Genomic DNA, 19,208 nt, shown 5'->3' on the forward strand with positions numbered 1-19,208 from the left:
CCGGTTATATTGCTTAGGAACATTGACCCTGCTAACGGACTTTGTAATGATACCAGACTTATTATACGGGGGTTCCAAAAGAATACCATAGATGTAGAAATTGTGTTGGGGCAGCATGCTGGAAACCGAGTTTTTCTACCTCGCATACCCTTATGCCCATCAGATGATGAGATGTTCCCTTTCCAATTCAAGCGAAAGCAATTCCCTATTAGGCTGAGCTTTGCAATGACTATTAACAAGGCACAAGGGCAGACTATCCCTAACGTCGGGGTGTACTTGCCGGAACCAGTATTCTCGCATGGCCAATTGTATGTAGCACTATCAAGGGCCATAGCAAGATCAAACATTAAGATCTTGACCGTGCCGGCTAATGAGAAGGACATGAACAAGAAGAAAGGAAAAGGGGAGGGGAAGATGGAGAAGAAACCGACAAAGGATATACTCACAAAGAATATCGTATATAAAGAGGTTTTAACTCCATGAAAGAGGTAATATCTCACATGTCGATACACATTTTTTAGATAGTCAACAACACTTTTACTTTAAAAATAACAAACAACTTTTATGCAGGATACTTCTAACTACAGCTTCAATCATCTGTATGCTTTACTTGCAAGAAGTCAAATGTCTCATCTTCGACATGAAAAACTTTTGGCTGATTGGTGACCGGCTGCAGCTTGGTGTCGTCTGTGCAAAGCACGTTCTTCTGGTCAAACTATCCAGAGACTAAATTCTTAATTGTACAATAAATATTTATTCCTCGACATTGATTATGTGATCAGGAGGACATAATTTATGCCTAAGTAGAACTATTTTATTCCATAGTTTTCTTGTGACATGAAATTTCGATGTGACACTATTTTACATTAGCTTTGCACAATGAACCATGTAATTTTATTTTTTTTCTTACTTCCATCGAAACATTATCTATATAGTAGAGTTTCTGAGCTTGTGACGCCATGCTCTTCTAGGTCGTGTTAATTTCAAGAACTCTGTTTTTTGATTAAATATCACTTTAACGTCGGTTCTTAAATTTATAGTATTATCATTTTATCGTGCGATTCATATATTTTTAATATAAAAAATTTAGCTATCCCGTAGCAACGCACGGGCATAAACCTAGTTTAGGAAAAAATATATATTCTCATTTTCCCAACCCTTTTTACTTGATGCAAGCATGAGTTAAATTACTATTGAAATATTTATAAGACCTTTTTTTGCCACTAGTCAACCCACAATCAACCTCATTCAAATGAGGGTATCTCTATATTTTGATCGATATTATCACTGTCTATTATCATGTATTCTCTCGTTCAAAACTATAGTTTGCTTTAGCTTCTTTAGATACATATTTGTTATTACATATCTAGACATAGCATATACTCCCTCTATTTTTTTAACTGCCACATTTTGTTTGTACTAAGTCAAACGTGTGTATCTTTGACCATTGATTTCAAAAAATTTATATAGTTTTATGTCATAAGATTTATACTTTTAGATTTATTATGATAAGTACTATCATAATATTAATTCATATATTGTCAAATTATAAGGATTTTAAAAATGGTTGGTCAAAGATTGCAATGTTTGACTTAGGACAAACCACAGACACTAGAAGAATGGAGGGAGTATCTAAGTGCATAAAAATATATAAAAGTCAAAACAACATACTCCATTTGTTTCAAAATACTTGATCTTATAGCATTCAATTGTTCTAAAATAGTTGTTATTCTTACTTCACAATGCACATTTCTCTTCGTCCAATGCACCTCTATCTCTATCCCAAAATGGTAAAATCTATCTACGATTCTATTAATTTCCCAATTAACTTATCTCAAAGCTTGATCATCATAACGCACTAGTGCTTTTGAAAGGATATGATACAAGACAATAGGCTAACATAGTATGGCTTCATAAGTTAGAACCATTCAAGATTGTATTGCTTGGGCCTTGGAATATCTCCACATGTGCCACCAATCAAGGCAGAAAATTGTTATTCTTAAATTGGACTTTGAGAAGACCTTTGACAAGGTTGAACATGGTTTCATACTCCAGATTATGGAACATAAAGGTTTTCCTCCAAGATGGTTTGACTGGATGAAGTACATTTTTACCTCTAGAACATTTGTTATAATTCTCAATGGAGTACATGGCAAAAGTTTTCATTGTAAAAGAGGTGTCAAACAAGGAGACCCTCTCCCCCTCCTCTTTATCTTAGAAGCTGATTTCCTTCAAACTCTCCTTAACCAAGCCATCAGTTCTAGTCACCTTAGTCTGCCTTTACCACTCTTAAGTGACAGTGATTTTCTAGTCCTACAATATGTTGATGATACTCTTATCTTTATGAAATGGGATGTTACCGAGCTTTTACACCTTAAAAGCATTTTGGATTTTTTTTTGCAAAGGCCTTTGGTTTGAAGGTTAACTTTCAAAAGTCAATAATGGTTCCTATCAACATTTCTGAGGAGAGGTTTGACCACCTGACATCTACTTTTGGTTGCTCAAAGGGTACACTCCCTTTCACATACTTGGGGCTACCACTTAGCTTGACTAACCTATTGTGGCATATTTTTGGCCTCTAGCCACTAAATGTGAGAGAAGATTGGTTGCCTTTCCTCTTTTCTTAGTGAAGCTAGTAGACTCGAGCTCACAAATGTTGTTCTAATAGCCCTGCCAACCTTTGCCATGTGTACTTTTCTACGACTCAAAACCATCATTAAGCAGATTGACAAGTATAGGAAACATTGTTTGTGGAGAGGTTCTGATTTGAATAGCAACCCCCAAGCTACTTGGCCTCTAGTTCGCTTGCCCAAAGATGAAGGTGGTCTTGGGGTTATTAACATACAAGTCCAAAATGAGAGCTTACTACTTAAGCACCTCCATAAGTTTATAATAGATCTCCAATTCCTTGGATTCAGCTTGTGTGGGATAAGTATTACTCCAAAGACAAACTTCTAGTTCAGTCTGCCAATTTCAGGGGCTCTTTTGGGTGGAGGGATATTTTGAAGCTCCTCAGTAAATTTAAAGGGCTTGCTATGGTTTCACTGTAGGATGGTAAGTCATGTTTTCTATAGCATGACCAATGGGGATCTGGCATCTATGCTCAGCTTTAACCCGAGCTCCTTTCATTTGCTAGAGATGATTTAATCACTTTGCACATGGTGGCCAATACCCCCCCTTTTGCATACCCTTTTTCATTTACCTCTATCCCTAGAAGCTTTTCTTCAATATAATGAGCTTTCGACCACCCTTAGAGTTTGCAACTGCGTCAATTTTTTGATACTTGGACATACATTTAGGGCTCCTCACTTTTTTCCTCTAGCAGAGCTTATAAGAGACTCATTGGACACAATCATATTCATGCTGCTTTTCGATGGCTTTAGAAATCTTCCCGTCAAAATAAAAGAATTTTTTCTTCTGGTTGATTTTGCAGGACTGCTTGAACACCAGAGTTCTTCTCCATCGAAAGCCTATGCATCTGACATATTATAATTGTGTGCTCTGTGGGCTATATGTTGAAGAAGATTTAGCTCACCTCCTTTTCCACTGCCCTTTCTCTATCGCCTGTTGGTCCACTTTGCAGTTGCTTCTTCTTAATTCTATAGATCCCTGCACAATTGTGGAAAGTTTTAAGTTGCAACTCGAGTTGCCTTTCTTCATGGAAATAATTGTTACTATGTCCTGGTCCATTTGGATGGCTTGCAATGATTTGATTTTCATAGGCATACCCAATTCCATCCCTAGGTGTAAACAAATCTTCAAGTCTGAATTTGCTCTAGTTATGCTCATAGCAAAAGTTGCTTATCATCCTAGGATTGATCTATGGCTGGAAGCCTTTGTGTAATCTTCTTTATTTTCTTTGTAACCTTTTTTGTTTCTTGAGTTTACCTGTATAGAGAACCCTTTTGTTTTAATAATTTTCAGTAGGGGTGCAAATCCCTCATGTTTCCTAAAAAATGCATTGAATTTTTCACATATGTATTTGACTGGCATTGGCATTCTTAGATCCACATTCCAGATTCAAACTATATTTCACCAAAGAGTACTCGGCTGCGTCCGCTTATGGGGCGATGTTCTTTGGATCCACACCGATACACGGCGCCAAGATCATTTGGAAGACGGCCGCACCACCGAAGGTCCGCTTCTTCTTCTGGTTGGCCATCCACGAGCGATGCTGGACAGCGGATCGGCGTTTCTGGCATGGCCTCCAACAGTCCAACGCTTGTATTATTTGTGACCAGACGCTGGAGACGTTGGATCACCTGCTGTGCGGTTGCTGTTTCGCTAGGCAAGCCTGGCACATTTGGATTATTAAGCTGCATCTGTGCATCCGCGCGCCAATGGAGGAGGGACCTGCGATCGGCTGGTGGTTGTCGTCCAGGAAGTTGATCCCAAAGGCACTGCGACAAGGTTTCGACTCTTTCTTCATGCTGATGGGGTGGCTACTCTAGAAGGAACGGAATGCGAGAACGTTCAATGGCGTGGCGATGAACGTTGTTCAGCTAACGGACGCGGTCGAAGCTGAGGCCACGCAGTGGTGCCTGGCGGGAAACAACAGACTTGGATTGTTCTTCGCGAGTTCTTAGTGCCTCCTGGTGGTTTCTACCTGTGTTTCTCTAGCCTGCTGCTAGCCTTGTTCTAGTCAGCGTTTTGTTGTTTTCTCTGTTTGGGGTTCCTTTGGTAACCTTGTTGTTACCAGTTCTGTGGACTTTCTTTCTGCTTAATAAAATACACGTCATCTGACGTGCTTTCAAAAAAAAAATATTTCACCAACAATTTGCATTCAAGAAAACCGCGCACATTGTATTTGAATCACAACATGATGATATATTTATTCTTCACATTATGCCTTGTCGGGAGCTGTACAAGAGTAGATGGGTGTGTGTAGTGGAAAAACAGAAGAAATGGAAAGAATGGCCCTTTAACACAATCAAAGACAAACATAACATATTGTGCATGTATTTCTAGATTGGACATTAGAGAATATACAATAAAATATCTAGGGAGAAAAAAGTACATCACTAATACACAACTGACATTCACTATCGGCCCATCACTGCTGGTTACTAATTTGCAATCTGACAACCAGGGTAGGAAAAAAGATAGATGTTGTCATTTTCATTACCATAACCTAAGTTTAATAAAGGGCCAACCAATAATCATCCGCCTTGTTCGTTTGGCTCATAAGCCATGACAGAAAGTACTATTCCCTGATTTGTTGTAAGAAAAAAAATATTATTAAATAGTTGGCAGATTAAGCCAATAAACTTAAGCAAACAAGCTGGATCGATTGATACTAGCTTTATCTAAGCTATATTTATCTTATATAATATTCTAACATACATGCACAAGTAAAGTGCAAAGTTCTATTATATTATATGCGGGCATGGGTGTCGGTATCCTCGTTGTGGGGAGAGAGTGCCTAATCCAAATCTTGGTCACCATGGTCCAAGAACAAGGTCTTGTTTAGTTCCTCCCAAGAGGTAAAAACTTTTTAAAAAATTTCTCGTTACATCGAATCTCGCGATACATATATGGAGCACTAAATGTAGAATAAAAAAGATAAAAATTTTTTAAACCTAATTAGTCTATGATTAAATAATAATTATCAAACTGTGACCAAGATTCTGAGGTTGATTTTTCCTGCATCCTCCTCCTAGTCGTCGTTTCCACCTTCTAGTGTAATATAAATATCGTTGTAAAAAAATCACTTGAAAAGGAAGTAGCGTCCCAAACATGTTGTTTGTGGGGGCTCGGGCCACTTTTTCACCAGAATTCATACCATATAGTTCTTGTAATAAACGCTAGAAATTTAAACCACACCGGCAGCAAAGTATATTTTTAGAAGCTTTAAATTTATTTTTATAGGAAAATCCTTTCAAATTATATATAAAACTAAAAATATTTGTAGCCCATACTAGTCCGAATCGCTTCAGAGTTCGATTGGTCCACCGTACACGTTCTCTAATCTACTACTATATGCATATATAATATAAGGACTATATATATATACACACTTGGATATCTATCTATATCTAACTAACTAGACGCATCACGGACACGTATTAGTTAGTCCAAGACAAGAAATTAAAGTTGTCTCGCGATCACGGAAGATCCTCGGCAATGTGCAGCAAGAAGATGGTGGACCAGACGACGACACGGCGGCTTCATGACAATCTCATCTTCGACGAGATCCTTATGCGTTTACCGCCTGCCGCCGTCGCCCGCTGCCGAGCCGTGTGCCGTGCGTGGCACACGGCACTCACCTCGGACGATTTCCTCCGGGCCTACGGCGCGGCGCTCCAACCGGAGCTCCTCTTCTTCGCGACGGCCGACGCCAGCACCAGCACCACCCTGTACACCTGCGCGCTCCGCAACAACGGGGAGGCGCCGAGCGCCGCCCGCGAGCTGCTCACCCTGGGCAACCTCAGCGCGGCGCACGCCGTGGTGTCCCCGAGGCCGTGCCACGGCCTGACGCTCGTCTCCGACGGCCCCGCGGCGCAGCACTACGTGTGCAACCTGTCGACCGGCGAGCACGTCGCGCTCCCGCCGTGCGAGCGCGCCGCGGCCGTGGAGTTTCCGGTCCCGATGCGCATCGGCGTGGCGGGCCGGTGCCACCGGTCTCCGCCATGGGTCCCCTTCGAGATCGCGAGCACCGGGCTCGGCTTCGACCCGGCCACCGGCGAGCACAAGGTGGTGAGGCTCTTCAAGAAGCGGATTGGGGAGACGGGCTGCGAGGTGTGTACTCCGGCCATGGCCATGGCGGGGGACGGGTGGCGGCCCTGCGCTGGGCGAGTGCCGCCGCCGTCGGCCAGCTTTATAGCCGGTCTGCCGCCGGTGTACCTCCGCGGCTCCCTCTACTTCCTCCTCGAGCTGAACAGCTTCACCGGCACCGATCAGCCTGTCATGTCCTTCTCCGTCGGCGCCGAGCGGTTCGGGTGGGTGCACATGCCGCCGTTCCTGGCGCAACGCGTCGGAACGCTCACGGAACTGGATGGCGCCCTGTGCGCCGTCGTCGACCTCCGCTACGACCACGAGAGGTACTTGCTCTACACGTGGGGCGGCGGCGGCGACGGCGACGGCGACAGCTGGTCGAAGCGCTACTTGATCGACCTGCAGAGCTTGCCTCCGGCGATAAGCGACGAGTTCGTGGAGGAGGACGATGTCATCCCGCTCTGCAGTTGCAGGACGGGGGGAAGCGATGATAAACTGCTGCTCGCCACGGGCTTTCACAAGGTGTTCGCGTATGACCCCAAGCGCGTCGCCATGGAGAGGGTGCTGTGCATGCAGGAGTTCGTCGACGTCCCGGCGGGGCGGCGAGAGGCCCGCTTTCTTCTCCAATTTGGACTCTACCAGGACAGCATCGCCAGCGCCGTCCACCATAGCGATAGCGGCGACAGCAGCAGGCTGCAGGTAAAGCGAGGCACCAACACGGTTTGCAGGCGGCAAGTTCGTCATGTGTACCGCAACGTCGGTTCACGTAGAATGAGAGACTTGTTCAAACACTTCCTGAAGGAGACAGCCGGACGCATGAGCAAGTTTCACAACGCGCGCGGGACATAATAGTGTTTCATGTCCTCTGTCAGTATTTGGTCAGCGTGTACGACTAGAAGAATTCTCCGCGCGTTGCCGCGGGTATGAAGGAGGAATATAAATATGTCTTTACTGTAGTCTATCGAGTCATAGGAGGAAGAGAGTCATGCGAGAGAATAATGCTTACAGTATATACGTGTATGGTTATGTATAGGTAACTGCATCTACTACTGAAATCATTTATGAGTTGCATGCGGAAGAAGTAGATGATGACGTGGCTCAAGGAGGTGAGAGAGAATTAGGCTAGTGGAGTTTGTTTTTATAAGGTCAGTCTCAATGCATGTTTCATGAGAGTGTCATGCACATTAAATATGGTGTCATATAAGCAAAATTGCTGACTTGGCAGAGTCATTAAATGAAGGAGTTTCATCAGATTAGAGAGGAGTTTCATCCCCATGAAACTCATGTGGCTCGATTACCTAGTTTATAGTCTTGTTAACTGTGTCATGAAACTATGCATTGAGATTGGCCTAAGAGCACTCACAATACAGACTCTATCATAGAGTCTAAAGTTATTTATTACCTCGAACAATGTGGACTTAGAGTTTAAATAAGACTTGAAGTCTTATTTTTTCTACCTCTTTCTTCAATAAATATGCTGCCACATCAGCAAAATACCATAAATAATATGTAATTAATTGTCTTGGACTCTGTGATAGAGTCTTGCATTGTGAGTGCCCTAAGAGATGCCCGTACATTGCTAAGAGAGCTAAGGTTTTCTCAACGTCACAAGGGAAGCATGGAGTGCCTCATCTGCATTGCAATTGAAACTAAACTTTACGCCACAATATTCATGCTATTATTATTATGATGAACTAGCAAATATACCTATGCATTGCAATGAGATAAAAAAATCTAAATTTTTTATCTTGTCTGTTTTAGTTTGCTACGCACTGCGTCAACTTAATTTGCACAGGTGTTACTGGTTGCTACAGCTGCAGCGATTGTTACAAAGATCACAAGCGAAGAGGCTTGCTAGTGAAACTTAAGTCGTTTTGACTTTTTTTTAACACAACCATTTTGCTAGGGGAAAAAATATATACAATCCCCCAAACTCTGTAAGGTGGACTACTTCACCCCCTAAACTATAAAACTAGATATTTTAACTCCCGAACCTTCAAAAACCGGCCAAATAACCCCCCGAAGTGGTTTTGAATGGTAGTTTTGCTACAATGAAGAGGTTTTATCTTTATCTTTTTTATTTATTTTGGCTAAATATTTACAAATATAATAAATCACAGAAAAATCATAAAATAAAAAATCTAATTTTGTTGGACTCCAAGTAAGTAGATCTACATAGTGAATATATAACATGATATATTTTAGACAATTTTTGTTGTAGTTTTAGATCTATGATTTCTGTAATTAATTGAAATAATTAATAATTGCAGCTTTTATGGTCCAATTATGATGATTTTTATGGTAAAGTAATTATTGTATGTTTAAACTGTAACTGTAGTAAAAATTTCATATTCATTGGACCATGTATAATTTAGTTATGGATTGGAAAAAGTTTACGTAACGCCTCAACTATATAAGGTGGACTACTTCACCCCGAACTATAAGATCGGATTTTCTACCTCTTAACTTTCTAGAACTGGTCAAATAACCTCCTCAAGCGGTTTCGGATGGTGGTTTTGCTACAGTGACAGTGATTTTATTTTTTAATTTTCGCCGAATCTTTAAAAAATTATAGTAAATTATAAAAAAATCATAACATATACAATTTAATTTTATTGGACTCCACATGAATAGATCTACACAACACAGTTTAATTATAATTTGCGAGACGAATCTTTTGAGCATAGTTAGTCCATATTAGACAATATTTGTCAAATACAAATAAAATTGCTACTATTTCTATTTTGCAAAAAAAATTTGAAAGTAAACAAGGCCCTAGGAAGCCAATTTGTCATGATGTGTGTCATTTGTGTTTCCTTATTTCTCATATCCGATTTCTGTAGTATTTGCAACCAAATCCACTTATCAGACTTGGTGAAATGGTATGGTGAGAGCAAAATTCACTTATCACTTTATCAGACTTGTGTTACATGATACTACTCTTCTCTGAAAAAAGATGTTATTTGTTGGATCCTACGTGCATGTCCCAATAATGCAAAAAAATAACTTGTGTTACATCGATCTTTCATTGATATAGAATAGTGTACTACTCAACATTGCTCAGTACGAACAGAGGGCTCCATTCACGAATTTCCTTGTATATAATGGAACTCTTGAATGGGCAAGCAAAGAATCAAAACGTGTGTTTACATATATTTCTCAAATGCTGTTTACTTTGCATATAGCTAGTAGTCAGAGGTCAATTCATACTAAATGGCTATGTACAGTAGCTCAAACTAAATGACTACAGGAACAAGTAGGAATCATATAATAGCTCAGAACATTCACGTCTACAGCCTGCCTGCTCAACAACAGGAAGCAAGTGCTTATTCAGTAGCTCAAAACATTGGCTGATATGTAGTACCTAATTCCTCATTCAGTAGCGCAAAACATTCGCTGACATGCAGTACATAATTCCTCACCGTCTGCGACGCTGGCGGCACATGTTAACTACTTTCTCAAAATCCTCCTCATCCTTTCTTGAAAGAGGAGGATAGCTGAATCTACATATCTTCTCTCTCAACTGATATATATGGCAATGGAATCTGGTCCAGCAACGTCCAACAGTTTCGTAGCCATGCACTTGAGATATGATCTCTGCTTGAGGCCGGTGTACGAGGTCTTCGAGACAAATGTACACAAACCAGACTATGTCCCCATCCCTTTCTGCATAGATACGCAACCATGTTGGGTACTGAAGCCTGATGGGACCTTCCAAAATGCAGTTGTGAGGGATCGGTTGCTGTGGAAATATGGGTACTGGAAACCCTCTCCTTTCTTGCCACTCGTGACATCCACATGGATTTACCACAACACAATCTCTACATAGCTTGGCTTGGCAACAAGTCATCATATAGCGTGCCTCACCTGCTGAGCAGCAAGGTTGCTGGTCCCATCTGTTACGGCGTCGATGTGGTGCTACTTGTAGGATCCTATGAGTCTGTAAATTGTCAACAAGCAGTAAAATTTAAGGCCTTGTTTAGTTCCTACCAAAAACCAAAAACTTTTCAAGATTTCCAGTTACATCGAATCTTACGACACATGCATGGAGTATTAAATATAAATGAAAACAAAAACTAATTACACAGTTTACCTGTAAATCACGAGACGAATATTTTAAACCTAGTTACTCCTTGATTGAACAATATTTGTCAAATAAAAATGAAAATGTTACAGTAGCGAAGTCCAAAAAATTTTCACAACTAAACAAGGCCTAAAGATGTACGTGGAAAATATCAACAAGGATTGCACCATGTCAGTTCACCAAAATTCATTTGGAAAGAACCTTCTATTTGATAATTCTGGATTGCAAGTTTACACTAAGAAAGACAGACAGTAACCTGGAGTTGGGCTTCCGATGTGCTCGGTGCAGGGGCGTGCTCCCTCTCCCTCTGGATGATGGCTGGCCTGGGGCTACCTTCTGCACTTGTGGAGTGGGATGTGTATGGCCGCGGCACCTCCAAGAACCGTCTCCGAACCCGGGCATCCTGTCTTGGCTGCGCGCCGGTGGTAGAAGAACTCTAAAATCAAAACGGTTCACTTCTTTGTTCTTGTTTTTTAAGCTAGCAATAATAGGAGTGAATCACAGGAATATGGAAATTTCACCTCACTGACGATGAATTCATTGGCAGAGCCATTGCAGGGCTCACTTCCACATGCCTGGCATTGCTCCCTTAGCTGAAATCAAGAAACAGAAAATGTCTCAGGACATTATTAAGTAACATAAACAGGCACAATCACAGTCACAGCAAAGCTAGCAGGGAATGCAAATTCAAACCCAGTCATAGAAAGACAATAACCTGGGCTTGGACTCCCGAGGTAATAAGCTGAGGGGTGTGCTCCCTCTTCCTCTCGACAATGTCCGGTGTGGGTCTGCTTTCGGTGAAGTCCCCTACCGCCTGGCTGACGTCCGCACTCGTGTAGTGGGATGGGTAGGGTCGCGCCACCTCTGAGTGGGCATGATGCTCTCTTTGTTGGGCGCCAATGGCGGAAGTCTGAAACGAAAATGATTCAGTTCTTTGTTCTTGTTGTCTTAAGTTGGAAATAACAGGAGGTAGAATCATAGGGATATAGAAATTGACCTCAGAGCCGATGAATTCATCGGAACAGCCATTGGATGGCTCGCTTCCAGGCGTGTGGCATTGCTGTCCTATCTGAAATCAAGAAACAGAAGTTTTGTTTTTGTTTTTGTTTTTTTGCAAAGAACAGAAGAGAGCGGAGGTTGTTAAATTTGTTTTGTAACGAGCAAACAACGGAGCGAGAGGAAGGAGGAATCCGCGGTACATTGTTCTCCTTTCTTGGTATTCCAGCAACTTGTTGTGGACAAAAAAAAAAAAAGGAACTGGGGAACATGGGATGTTCTTGTTTTCTTGAAGAATTTCAGTAAAGAAAATCAAAGAACGAGAAAGCAATGGCGAGTAAGCGGCCGGAAAGAAACGGCGAGTAAGCGTCCGGAAAGAAACGGCGATGAAGCGGCTGGAAAGAAGCGGCGAAATCGGGGTCAGGTCGCGCTCTCGAACGCTACCTGTGGCGCCGCTGAGTTCACGGTGTAGCGGCGCGGCGCGCTCACGCGGTGTGTGTATTGGCGGCTGCTTTGGGTGCGCGGCGGGCTGAGAGGGTCCGTCTCTCCGATTTGCTTCTCTGAATCATCGGAGTGGTCTCCGTCTCCGGCTTTCTTGTCGTCCGCCATGGCTGGGACGAAGCAAGAACAGAGGCGCCAGAATTGTTTTCGTTTTTTTAGAGCCCCGTTGATTGTTTTTTTTTAGCTTGCTCGGTTGATGGGTGTGTGGCCTTATATAGCGCAGAGTATCAGTTTGCGAAGACGGCCCGGCCCAATGAATGACGGCCCAAATGGAAACCTTCCGCCCCTTGTGGACAGACTGCGCACATGGATGGCGGCGGGCGGCGCCTCCGCCCCTCGCTTGGCGTGGGGTTGGGACGGAACGAGGACGGCGGCGCGCGATCAGCACCGGCAGAGGCGGCGGTCTTCAATTGGTAGCACAACTACTATTCATCTTCCCCCCCCCCCCCCCCCTTTTTTTTTTTTCAGTCTGTATCTTTTGGAACAGTTGAAACTAGATGTAGTTATTGCGTGATTTTATCCCTTTCTCATAGAAATTGAAAAACATTGATGCAGTACCGGTACCTGCTATACAAATCAGCCTCTGTCAGATTCTATGAAGATAGTGTGTTGCCAAATTAGCAGAAGTTATGCATTTTATTTAGAAGGCACGTGCACGTGTCTTATGGACCAGTTCCCCATCGCAGTGGATGTGATAGTGTAGATGAATGACTCAGTTAACACTTAAATTTAGCCCCGACAATATTTTGTTAGCACTGACTAGTTTGGTGATTTTTGGCATTTATAGCTTCTCTGTTTGGTTTACTTGGTTTACTTTAATTAACATGTGAGCATAATGGATGCGGCGATTTCCTTCTGGACCAAAATGTTCTTTTGTGGCCTGATCCTTTCAAGCCAAATGCAGTGCAGTTATAAATTATGAATCCAAAATAAGTAATGTTTGAGCGATCTTGTTTATGTTCCAGGCATGCACTGTGTTCAGCAAAATGCACTGCAGTTCTGTGAAATGCATTACCTGCTATATATTAAGCCCTTGCAATAAGTGTGTTGATCTTGTGTGTGACGTGCTTATTTCTGCAGGGGAAGCGTTTTACTGCCAATGTGACGGTCGGTGTGGAGCTAACAGAGACAAATTCTGTGTGGTGCATATGCCTCTGCACGTCTTAACCTTGCTGCAAAGGTTTGTTGCGTGGTTCTTATTATTTTACACGAATGAGGAACTACTAGCTTCAAGGGGCATTAGGCTCTACATGAACATCAAAGCAAATTTCATCAGACCTTGAGTTCTTGTGTCTTGAATTCCACCAGCTATTGATAATATCCATTTTTTGGGTAAAATCCTCTGCAGCCAAATTTGGATGGAAGAGGCGCGGCACAATCAAATTCGGAGGAAGTTAAGATAGATTCAGACAGTGCACAATTGGGGATGCCAAATTATTTTTGTGATTAGCGCAGCTAAGGTACACTATAAAACACACTCAGACAAATGTAGTACTAGTAGTTAACTGGTATGGTAGAAATGTAGTTTCTGGCTACTATCAATATCTAGCATTAAATCTAGATTCATTTGGTTGCTGACTATGGACTCTATGTTAAGTTGCTGTTATGGAACAGGACTATGTAATATATGAATTTCAGCACTGAATTGACATTGAAGGCCCCTCTTCAATGCTTCTAGAACATTGTTACATGCATTACACTACTAGTCGACTACATGTTGGTACTAAGTTTATTACTAACTGGATCTACCCTCATTTCTAATTCCATTTTGTAATTTCTATATGCACTTCATGGTTCAATTTGTCATGCAAACTATTTCTTAATATTTTGTGGGCCTAGATCTAAGAATCTGCACTCCATGGTTCTATTAGCATGTTCAAGAGGTAAGGCATAACATTTAACTAGGGTTAGATTCTTTGGTTTTGGTCTACCTCTCAGTATATTGTAGAGTTTTTATTAGTCACTCCGAATCATTTCGGGATGAACCCCATTCAGATGTTAATTTTGTTGTTTTGGTATAAAAAATTAAGATTGTTGATTCTAATGTAGAATATTAGATTGTACAAAAATAGTGCACTTCTCAAAACATCTCACTGAAATGTCCTTTGCTTATGACTTATGAGATAACTGGTCCAGTTTGATTTTATGTTTGGGTGATCCTGTTTACATTTGTTCAGTAAAATGCATTGCTTGATATTTATCAAGCACTTGCAATAAGTGTGTTGATCTTTGTGTGACATGCTTGTTCCTGTTAAAATTCATGCTAATGCAAGAGTGTTCACTGCTAAAGTGGTGATTGTGGTGGAGCCAACAGAAACAAAAGTTATATGTGGCGCAGATGCATCTGCATGTCTTGCCAGTGCTACAAGGATCGATGCTTGGTTATTATCATCTTATGAATGAGGAACTACCAGCTTTGAGGGACATTTGGCTGTACATGAACATCAAAGCCAGTTTCATATGACCTTGAGTTCCTGTGTCTTCAATATCTTCAAAAATCAATTGGATCAGATATTGAGTCCAGTCTAATTTTCGTGTGACAATGATCCATTTAGATGTTGCCTGTTCAGCAAGTTCGCAATAGGTAACTTTAATGTAGAGGAAATTCATTTTTGGGGAAATTCTATGTAGCCAAATTTGGATGGAAAAGGCGCTGCACTACCAAGTTTGTAGAAAATTAGGATAGATCTTGTCAATGTAGGATTGGGGGTGCTAAATTGTTTCCAGTTTAGTGCACGCAAGGTACACAATAAAGCACACTCAGACAAATGTATTAGTTAACTGTATGGCAGAATTATAGTTTGTAGGCAGTACCAATATGTAGCGTTAAAATTTAGTTTCACTTGGTTGCTGACTATGGAGTATGGACTCTATGGTAAGTTACTAATACTAATACTAATACTAATTCTTGTTTCTATATGACTTTCACCCCAAAAGAATTTTGTAATGCATATTTTTCAAAATAAAATGGCAGAATAGCCATTTTGGTCCCTCAACTATTACTCGAGGCTCAACTTCGCCCAACTTTCAAAACGCCCATTTTGATCATATCATCTTGCTCTGCCCTTTCGCTGCGAGGTCTGAAGCCGCATTGGTCAAACCTCCATCCAGATCACTTCTGCAGATGAACTGTGGACTCCTGGACTTCCTCCATTCCTGGAAACAGCCCAGCTGCAGTGAATTCCACCCTTGTTCTCTTTCAGAAGGGTGCAGCTGAGTCTTCAGAGAATTCTTCAAAACTGCAGTGCCACTGCAAGATCTTGGAGCTCGAAATGTGGACTTGGTGGCCTAGGAGTCATCGCAGAAGTTACCTTTAATGTGTAGAAAGACACCAGCTTGTGTAGCATGCATTCGTTTCCAATGCAGATGAAATCAAGAATAAACACAAGTAATGTTTCGTGGTGCCAATCTTTATTTAGCTGTATAATTGGTTTGCCTATGCAGTTGTAACATCCTCAGATTTATTCCTTTCTCTCTTTTGCAGGAAGCAGCTCTCCGAAAACAAATGTATTAAGTACTTGTGGATTCCATATACTGACACAGTTGTGGTCCAATGGAATCCTCCCTCAAAGTGGAGAACCCCAATACTGACATCAAAATATGGCAAGGATGAAGCTTTACAGCATGTTGGGATCTTTATTGTGACTCACTGAAAAAATATAGGTACGCAACACACACTTGTTCTGATTTGATACCCCGAATTTGAATGCTTTCTATGGTGTTCTCTATGCAAATGTGTCTTTACTTTCTGTTCTCTTGCCAATAATCTCCAAAATATTCTCTTTCTTAGAAATTGAACGGACACTACAAAAGTAATGGTATTCTTAAACTGCTGTATCCATTTAGATTAAACAAAAATAATGGTATCCTTGCTGCAGAAATAAGAGGTGAGTCCAGATGGGAGAGTTGCATTTTTTTTATAAAGGGGAGAGTGGTATTTATCTCATGAGTAATACAATTATAGTATTTGTTATGTGTATGATGATAGTAATATGTTCAGTAGCTGAGTAGCATCTGCTAGGCATTATCAGCTAGAAAGATGGTAGTTTGTGGGTGCACCCGCTGGTTTGTTCTTCTCTTTGGAGTTTACTTGCTTAAATACTCTCAGAGGAAGATTTTTATTTCTATATAAGACTTTTCATGGATGTTTTAGGACTTTCTGCTATTGAAATTAGGAAAGGATATTTTCCTTGCCCTTTCACCAGACAAAACGGTAATGAAGTGTAAATTGGGGCTTTTGTGGCTGCTACTTAGTTAACTATTATACAAATATAGAACCTTCAAGATCAGTTCTGTTACTTTTAGAGACGTGCAGTCAGACCTCAGCAACTTAGATCCCACAAATTTTCTCTGCAGCTATAAAATGTGTGATCAAATGCAATAATAGAAAAAAATGTGAGAATCACTGACTGCTGCAGCACATATGAAATGTTCTAAAGATGACTTAACATGAAAAAAAAAATAGAGACTGAATTTTATTTTGCATGGATGATGCAAAAATAAAGAGCTTTGTATAGTTGAAATCCTACATCAGCCAAACAAAATGTCTTTGAAGCCATTTGATGGCGATTTCTCTGTATCCTCAAGGAATCATCAAGGCTGCTTTTGCAATTCCATATGTTTACCCTCCTTTGTATACCTTCTGCATCCTCTGATTAAACTTCTTTTTAATTTACGTAAATTCCTTCAGTCACAACATTGTATCAATAAAGTACACTATTCAGAGTTTTTCTGGTGTTGTTCTATGAATTTCAGTAAGCTTTCTTAGTGTTTCAGAAATTTGGCATGCTCTGAATTTGTGTCTCTTCTCTTCTTACTGCCAGTATTGTTTGAATATGACTCACGTTTATATTTTGATTTAGATTGGTAGCGTGCGCGTGCGTTGCTATGAGATATCTAATATCTTATATTTAAAACACATAGATCGCATGATAAGATAATAAATACTCCTGTAAAACTTAAATACCAACGTTAAAGTGACATTATCTTTAAAAGCAAAGTTTGTGAAATCAAACACATTCACAAAGAGCACAGCGTCACAGGCTCACTAACTTTAATTTATAGACATTTCTGTGATGCGGCTAAGATAATATTTAATATCGGTAGAAAGAAAATATTTATAGACCTCGGATTAAAGTAGTTCTCTTTGTGATAATTTCATAGTGTCGAGCTCTACGTAGCACTGCTAATGTTCTTCATGTCTCTTAATAATTATAAATTTATTGATTAAAATATTAATTTGATGAAAAATTGTCGATTATACAATTGAGGTTCTAATTAATCATAGCAGCACATATTATAGGTGATAGAGATCATGAAGTGTGTTTTATATTTTCTATGTTTTTAGTCTTGTAGATTTCATGAAAAAACTAATGACCCTGGTGCAACAAAGGGAAATACAAAGGAGCTACCTCCTGAATGCACGGAACCAACGCCACTATGATAGTGTCATCCCACGACCACTGGTATGGTGTTGTTTAGCACTATTATTCATTATTACCGCTAACTTGCTTTTGTTGGTTTTATTCAAGTAATATATATTTGTAATTATGTAGGTGCTAATTCGGTTGATCCCACATTAGCACACGAGAAAAATTGGGGAAGCCAACAAAACTCATGGTTTTGAGTTGAGAACATACATGTGTAATCGTTATGAATGGTTACAAATCGAAATATTATGAACAAAACCTGATGGGAAAAAACACCATAAGCTGAATTGTTTCCTTGCAGCAACATTGCTACATGATAGCCTCTATGTCTGACCGTTTTCTGGCAACAGAAAAAACACCACATGCATGCAAGCAGTTGCGGTTCAGAGGAAAAGGTGGCTGAAACCTGATGGGATCCTTAAACTGAACACGGATGGGGCTTTCTCTAAGCGAGACAAGACTAGAGACAGGGAGTTCGTTATTAGGAATGAAGGCCAAGTGCTGAAAGCTGGTGCCGGCTGTGAAGATCTCCAGAATGCTTTTCATGGTAAACTGTTGGGTTTGCTATCACGTCTAATAATTGAAACTGATGCGTTCCGCAATGGGAGGAATCGTCAGAGTGAAGCATTATATTTGCTGTGTTCTGTCCTCGTATTTGTAATCGAGCTGCGATTGGGTGTAAATCTCCTAGTGAGTCTGCAATCACTCGGCAGGTAGTTCCACAGGATGTTAGGGTTTAGGGTTTAGGGTTTGTAAATTATAGTAAATATGTCCGTGCATTGCAACGAGAGAAGGAACTTATTCTTTTTAAATTCATTATTATGTAAACCACTTTAGTTATTAGAATACAACCATAATTTTGTAAATTAATTTTAAATGTAAAAAGGGCTATAGTTCCTAACCAAAGTTTATCATGAACCCATGACACAAAATTTTATAGACTAGTATTAACTAAAATTGAAGCATTATTATTCTATGAGCTCTCTGCCTCTCTCTCTTCTCTGGTCTTCCTTTTTTGAGCTAGCTCTCTATGAGCTCTCTAATTCCTGCTATTCCCTTTTGAGTCATCGTCGTGACCATGTGATGCTAAGCAAATGAACGAGATCATCTAACGTTGCCTCCCGAACGTGTGTCTGCAGTCGCAAGGAATTTGACCATTGGTTTGTATCGAACGGTGATATATTGCCCTCGTCTGTATACTGGGCTTTGGCCCAACAAGAGCACGGCCTGTTCCTTGTGTATTTGGCGGGAGTGCAGTCGCTCGCAGCGGCAGTCGGCGTTTGCTATTCCGCTCAGTCCGATGCGATACTGATCGACGTCGCCGGGTTTGGCTCAGTCTGTATCGATATACAGGTTCAGTCGCTCGCGGCGGCAGTCGGCGTTTGTTGTGCCGCTCAGTCCGATGCGATAGTGATCGACATCACCAGGTTTTGCTCGGTCTGCATCGACATACAGGTTCCAAAATCTCACCACTCACATGGCCA

General features: G+C 41.0%; 1 long non-coding RNA gene across 4 annotated transcripts; it reads left to right on the forward strand.

Annotated features, from left to right (window-relative positions):
- On the forward strand, nucleotides 12,538-18,594 carry LOC8069299. 4 transcript variants are annotated; one of them, XR_002452976.1, is made up of 7 exons: nucleotides 12,553-12,708; nucleotides 13,376-13,475; nucleotides 13,644-13,755; nucleotides 15,374-15,683; nucleotides 15,780-15,958; nucleotides 17,643-17,760; nucleotides 18,075-18,594. It is a non-coding gene; the product is annotated as an uncharacterized LOC8069299 (long non-coding RNA). The 4 variants fall into 4 exon arrangements; XR_002452977.1 differs by having other exon boundaries at nucleotides 15,382-15,683; XR_002452975.1 differs by having other exon boundaries at nucleotides 12,538-12,708; nucleotides 13,644-15,683; nucleotides 17,851-18,594.

This window comes from Sorghum bicolor, chromosome 5, assembly GCF_000003195.3.
Source record: "Sorghum bicolor cultivar BTx623 chromosome 5, Sorghum_bicolor_NCBIv3, whole genome shotgun sequence".
Lineage (NCBI taxonomy): Eukaryota > Viridiplantae > Streptophyta > Magnoliopsida > Poales > Poaceae > Sorghum > Sorghum bicolor.